Source organism: Gymnoscopelus braueri (genome assembly GCF_963280865.1).
Source record: "Gymnoscopelus braueri genome assembly, chromosome: 24".
Taxonomy (NCBI): domain Eukaryota; kingdom Metazoa; phylum Chordata; class Actinopteri; order Myctophiformes; family Myctophidae; genus Gymnoscopelus; species Gymnoscopelus braueri.
In genome coordinates, this window is record NC_137626.1 from 15,525,027 (window position 1) to 15,532,601 (window position 7,575).

Below are 7,575 nucleotides of genomic sequence, written 5' to 3' on the forward strand. Positions count from 1 at the left end.
ATGGCATGGCAAGGCCATTACACAGATTTGCTATAATTAGGTGTGTGTTGGTTTCACAGAAGCATGCATGATTCTTTTCGTCTATAGCTACTCTATTCATAAGTGGTCTAACGTGATTATAACATTGTTTCATTTCAAGGACCCCCAGTTTGATATCTCTGCTGTCCAGCAGCAACCAGCTAACTCCAAAATGTTCATTTTTCAGGAAATAACAAAAACAAAACAAAAAGTGGAGTTAGGAGGTTTTGTTCATCATTGATATAAGAACAGCTAAATGGACCTCCAAGCTCACAATGAGGTTGGAGGTCAAAAGGGGGTGGAGCCTGGAGTCAGCAGAGTGGCTGGTTTAGCAGAAAGTGTGAGGATCCAATGGAGTTAGCCGGTTTTGTCAGAAGCAGTTTTTAATACTTTTCATTGGTTAAATATTTTTTTAATCAACACACAGACGTAAAGGGTGTTCAATAGCACTGATTTGTGGGAAAAAAATGCAAAAGCGGAAAGATGGAGTTAGCTGGTTTCTGCCAGACAGCAAGGCATTTGACAGATTCTCTGTGAGTGGGACCCCAATCTAATGTAAATCCTCTACTCCGAGGGTATAGGGCTCCAAATGGAATTGCAAAAGGAACCAATTCCATTTGGTTGACAAAATGATTTGGCTGGGTCCCCTGTCGCGATGCGACGCATTGTGAGCTTGTAGATCTGCTATTTTCAAAAGATTATTATTGCAGCCACGACCATAAATGTTCATTTGCGTAGTTCCTTGGCTTATTGATATGCAAATCACCAAATTACATCTAGGCCTACTCTGTTAAAACATTTAACTTTTACTTGGGGGTGTGGTCAGTGTCTCACGTTATTGATAACTATACATGTATGTAACAATTAAATGTTCTGCTGGGTAGGCACTTTGTAACTGGCTGTTTTATTGTCTGACTGCACTGGCAGTGTTTATGTGTTCTCTCTCTCTCTCTCTCTCTCTCTCTCTCTCTCTCTCTCTCTCTCTTGGTCCAGGAGCTTCTGGGGGGGTCCCTGGAACAACATATTTTGAGATGGGGGTCCACGGCCAAATACATATCATTTTGGGGGTCCTTGACATGAATAAAGTTTGAGAACCACTGATATAGCAACATACGTTTTTTTTTTTAAACTGTTAAGATGTAGAAGACATTTGTAGAATCCCCCAGAAGCAAAGATGTGAGTTAAAAATGTTCGCTTTAAAAAACATATACATTCAAAGATTAAAAAAAAAAAGCAGATCTACAAGCTCATAGCGTGGCACTCGGTGCCGCGCTATGAGCTTGTAGATCTGCTATTTTTGAATAGCCCAAAGTATAAAATAATGATTATAACAAAAAAGAAACTCTTAAATAAAAGCATCAATACTGGAAAAATAAAAGTCCGGAATTCGGGTAGTACAAAAGTAATGTAAAAGTACTAGTAGGCAGAATAACCGTCTAACATGTGTCAAAGGCTTTTGAAAATAGTAGATCTACAAGCTCGTGGCGCGTTGTGAGCTTGTAGATCTGCTATTTTCAAATAGCCAAAGTTTATATAGGGCGTGAGTGTGTGTGTGTGTGTGTGACGTGTGTGTGTGTGTGTGTGTGTGTGTGTGTGTGTGTGTGTGTGTGCGTGTGTGTGTGTGTGTGTGTGTGTGTGTTGCTACTAACGTGGGGCTGGGCCAGCAGCACACATCATCCACCAGGGGGCAGTACATTGGTACCAGATGGGTTGGGTCCCAGAACACCGCAAGTGTCGTGGATTTGGACTCTTTGGTCTGACCTCTGTGACCCCTGACCTCCAGGGATCAAAGGTCACAGAGGCACGCAAGCCTCCACGCAAGCCCCCAGAACCCAGTGGTTGCATTGAAGCGAAATGGACATGCTGGCCATTCGTAGGTACTGCAGGTTAAACGGACGGGGCCACTGCACAATGTACGAGCGAAAACTGTTTCGACCAATGGGCTCGACTCACGAGCTTGCGCACAAGCTTGCGCACGGGGCCGCGCACCTCTGTGACGTAAAACGCGGAACGTGTCACAGTGGCCCCAAATAGGCTACGCCCATCACACTTTCCAACCCGGAAGAAGGGGTGAATTCGCTTCATGCGCTGGGTGAGCAACTCAATGCAAGTGGATGGGAGGGGATTTCGGGTGTCCTCTCTATTATTTTTAACTCTATGCCTCCACGCCACGACAAGGCAGAGTCCATGTGGAGGGAGGGTTTTTATTTAACCCGTTAAGGCCGGGTCAGTCATTTTAGATAATAATAATGAATTGCATTTATATGGCGCTTTTCTAAGTACTCAAACTTACTCAAAGCGCTTTACAATGGTTCATTCATTCATACAGGGGGGGGCATTGGGAGGTGGAGCGGCGAACAGTCGACGCCAGCGTCCCCACTTTTCCCACATTCACACACCAATGGTGGCAAGCTAGCGCCGACCGAATCATTGGAGGCAATGTAGGGTTCAGTGTCTTGCCCAAGGACACTTCGACATGTGGACAGGAGGAGTTGGGATTCGAACCGCCGACCCACGGATCAATGGACGACCTGCTCTACCTCCTGAGCCACAGCCGCCCCAAAAATAGCAGATCTACAAGGCACAGAGTGCCACGCTATGAGCTTGTAGATCTGCTATTTTTTGAAAAATCGTTTAAAAAAAAAAATGTTTTGCAAATCCTTGAATATATATATATTCTTTAAATGTTTTTAGCAATTACAAGTTAAATATCTCTAAAAGTATTAAGTATTTCAAAAATTCAAATGGTAGGCCAAACGTCAGTGGTGGAAAAAGTAACTAAGTCATGCACAAGGCCTAGCAGTTCCACCAAGCAGAGCTTGCTAGGGCTCGTCGTACTAAGGGCCGCGGGTTCAAATCCTGTCCCATGAAGCCAGGTACTGAAGATCATCTCATCCATGCGTGAGCGGGTGGGCACGGGGGTTTATTCCCCGTGGTTTCCAGACAATAAAGCGGAGGAAAAATGTAGTTGTGGCTAGAAAAAAGAAGAGGCGGAGCTGGAGAAAGAGTTGGGCTTAGATAAGGGGAGGGTATAAACTGTATCACATGCGCAATGTTTCGAGCTTGTAGATCTGCCACTTTTGATGCTTTGGTGTGACTGTAGTATGATCAAGTAGGGCGTTAATTTACAAAAAAAACACAACAAGTTAGAATATGGAGATAAGAGGTTTCTGCCCGACAGCAACGATATGTACAGTATCACTGCTGAATTGAGTACAATGGACCACAATGGAAACAAGCCCCCTGGGGCTTTTTGTGTTTTCCTTTTTACATAACCTTTGAATAAACATAACTTGTACTTTTACTGTTAGGCTACTGCTAATAAATTAATTCAATGAATCAATGAATCAATGAATCAATCAATCAATCAATCAATCAATCAATCAATCAATTGTGTGTGGTCCTTATTATTTCATTCACATATAAAGATAGAAACATTGTGTGTGGTTATTATTACATTAGAGAAGCATTTGCACTCAGTAAAACACGGTTACTTTCTAATGTTTTATTTGGAATCATGTCACAAATGGTGTACACGTTTTACTTTTTAACAGAGTAGATGTAATTTCCTGTGTTCTGGTGAATGTTGGGAGTTTGATACTTTTATCAGGCTTGCTTGATACACGACTACTGTGGCTCAGTTGCAGCCAGGAGCTTTTACCTTCAATGTTCCTGCATGGATCTCTACTGACATCTAGTGGCACTGGTGCTGATGTGAACGTTTCAGCATGAAATGCTTAAAACAATACCACTAATTACACATCTTTCTGTTCTAATTGCTATTTTGAGGTTAGCCTACCAATGTTTTTTAAAACAAAAAATAGAAATAAATAAAACACCACCAATTCTCACTATGTACATCTTCCTCCAACCATTAGGCTGCTGTTTTGAAAACCTACGCTCTCTTCTGTCATCTTGTCCCCTGTTTAGACCACTGTAGTCTACTGTTAACATCATATGATTATTGTATTGATTGTAATAATGTTTAGTCCACTGTTAGTCTCGCGTGGCCAGACTGTTGCCTCCCACAATTTTCAAATGTTTCCGGTCATACAGTCTGGGACTCAGAAGCTCTGATCATGATTAGAAAATAAACCGGATGTGAAGCTTCCTCCCCACTTCCGTTTCGTCTTTACAGTCGGGCAAATGTATCCGACTATAAATCAAAATCATTTAAGTAGCCTATATTTAGCTTGCTGCTTAGCAGAAATGGAAATTAAAAAAGAAAATGTAAAGATATTTTAAAATATATTTTCGTGAACGGAAGTGCCAGTTTCCTCAATCGGATTTCGGGAGTTGTAGTTCCAGACTCTATATAGCATTCGGAGATTGTGGAATAGTTGTCTGGCTACGCGAGACTAGTCCACTGTAGTCTGCTGTCATTATTAAACATGTCTTGGTTCTGTGTAGCCTATGTAGCTGACCGCCCAAGTTTCTCCCATTAAAGAGCTTTGTGACACCAAGAGGAAGTTTATGGGGTCATACCTATGTTCCCCGGGTTCTATGTTCCCCACTAAGGTTATGGTTAGGTTTAGGTTAGGTCCTATATTCCCATATATATATATTATATCCTATATTCCCATGGCAGACACCTGTCTGTCATTGGCAATGAGAGTGGAACTGTCCAGAGGCCTAGAGACAGCACAGGGGAAATAGGCTCTATGTGCAGCAGCCATATTGTAAAAACATTGGGCCTCTTCCTTACTTCCTTCACAGGTCTTACCAATGATACTAATGAAGGCTCCGTTCCATTCTGATCAAAACAGAGTTAGGGTGCTGATATTGTGCATGTTGGCTCACTGGAAACACTCTGCTACACCAATGGGTCTCAACGTGTGGTTCAGGGTGCCTTGAGTGGGTTCCAAATGGCCCTTTACGGGTGTGTAACTCTGAGAGTGTACAAATGGAACCCTTACGGTTCCATTTGGTTTCTTTTGTACACTCACAGAGTTATGGGGGTCCTTGAAATGTAAAAGCTTGAGAACCACACTATGCTACAGCTACACTAATATGTCTGCTGTGAATAGAGCCTATTCTCAACAGTCTCATCATAATATCCATCCATCCATCTTCAACCGCTTATCCGGAGTCGGGTCGCGGGGGCAACAGTTCCAGCAGAGAGCTCCAGACCTTCCTCTCCTGAGCAACATTAGCAACTTCCTCCTGGGGGATCCCGAGGCGTTCCCAGGCCAGTGTGGAGATGTAATCCGCCCATCTGGTCCTTGGTCTGCCCCGGGGTCTCCTCCCAGTGGGACGTGCAGCGAGGACCTCCCTAGGGAGACGCTCGGGAGGCATCCGTACTAGATGCCCGAACCACCTAAGCTGGCTCCTTTCCAAGCGAAGGAGCAGCGACTCTACTCCGAGTCTCTCCCGGGTGACCGAACTTCTCACCCTATCTCTAAGGGAGATGCCAGCCACCCGTCTGAGAAAACTCATTTCGGCCGCTTGTACCCGCGACCTTATTCTTTCGGTCATGACCCACACTTCATGACCATAGGTGAGAGTAGGAACGAAGATTGCTCGGAAGACCGAGAGCTTTGCCTTCTGGCTCAGCTCTCTTTTCGTCACCACAGTGCGGTACAGCGACTGCAATACCGCTCCTGCTGCTCCGATTCTCCGGCTGATCTCCTGCTCCGTCCTCCCCTCACTCGTGAACAAGACCCCGAGATACTTAAACTCCTTCACCTGGGGCAAAGCCTCATTCCCTACCCGGACTGCACAATCCACCGGTTTCCTGCTGAGAACCATGGCCTCAGATTTGGAGATGCTGATTTTCATCCCAGCCGACGCACACTCGACTGCGAACCGATCCAGTGAGAGCTGAAGGTCCCGGACCGATGGTGCCATCAGGACCACATCATCCGCAAAAAGCAGTGACGCAACCCTTAGCTCACCGAACCGTATACCCTCTCCGCCACGACTTCGCCTCGAGATCCTGTCCATGAAAATCACAAACAGGATAGGTGACAAGGCGCAGCCCTGTCTGAGACCAACCCCCACTGGAAAATAATCCGACTTACTGCCGAGCACACGGACACAGCTCTCGCTTTGGGCGTACAGAGATTGGATGGCCCTCAACAAGGTCCCCCTCACCCCATATTCCCGCAGCACCTCCCACAGAAACTCCCGGGGGACCCGGTCATATGCCTTCTCCAAATCCACAAAACACATGTAGACCGGATATGCATACTCCCAGGCCCTCTCCAGGATCCCTGCCAGAGTAAAGAGTTGGTCAGTTGTTCCACGACCAGGACGGAAACCACATTGCTCCTCTTGAATCTGAGGTTCGACTATCGGCCGGACCCTCCTTTCCAGTACCTTGGCATAAACTTTCCCAGGGAGGCTGAGTAATGTGATACCTCTGTAATTGGCACACAACCTCTGGTCCCCCTTTTTGAAAAGTGGGACCACCACCCCAGTCTGCCACTCCCTCGGTACTGTCCCAGACTTCCACGCGATGTTGCAAAGACGTATCAACCAAGACAGCCCCTCAACACCCAGAGCCTTCAGCATTTCTGGACGAATCTCATCAACCCCCGGAGCTTTGCCACTGTGGAGTTGTTTAACTACCTCAGTGACTTCCTTCCGGGAGATTGACGCCGATCCCCCATCATCCTCAGGCTCTGCTCCTGTCAGGGAGGGTGGGTCTGATGTCATTGGGTTTAGGAGTTCCTCAAAGTGTTCCTTCCACCTCCCTACGACTTCCTCACTTGAAGTCAGCAGAGCCCCATCCTTGCTGTATACAGCTTGGATGGTTCCCCGCTTTCCCCTCCTGAGGTGCCGTATGGTCGTCCAGAACAACTTTGGTGCCGCCCGAAAGTCCTTCTCCATGGATTCCCCGAACTCCTCCCACACCCGCTGCTTAGCCTCCGTCACAGCTGTGGCTGCCGCCCTTCGGGCCTGTCGGTACCTTGCAACTGCCTCTGGAGTCCCCTGGGATATCATACCCCGATAGGCCTCCTTCTTCAGTCGGACGGCTTCCCTGACCACCGCTGTCCACCAGGGTGTTCGAGGGTTACCGCCCCTTGAGGCACCTAAGACCTTCTGACCACAGCTCACAGCCGCAGCTTTAGCAATAGAGGCTTTGAACATTGCCCATTCCTGTTCAATGCCCCCAACCTCCACAGGGATGCCAGAGAAGTCCCGCCGGAGGTGGGAGTTAAATTCCTTCCGAACAGAGGTCTCCTCCAAACGTTCCCAGTTCACCCGCACTACACGCTTGGGTTTGCCAGGTCTGTCCAGAGGCTTCCCCCGCCATCTGAACCAACTCACCACCAGATGGTGATCAGTTGACAGTTCCGCCCCTCTCTTCACCCGAGTGTCCAGAACATGCGGCCTCAGATCAGCTGATACGATTACAAAATCGATCATTGATCTTTGGCCTAGGGTACTCTGGTACCAAGTACACTTATGAGCATCCTTATGTTTGAACATGGTGTTTGTTATTGTCAGTCCATGACTAGCACAGAAATCCAATAACAAGCCACCACTCAGGTTCAGATCAGGGAGACCGTTCCTCCCAATCACGCCAGTCCAAGTATCCCCGTCATTGCCCAC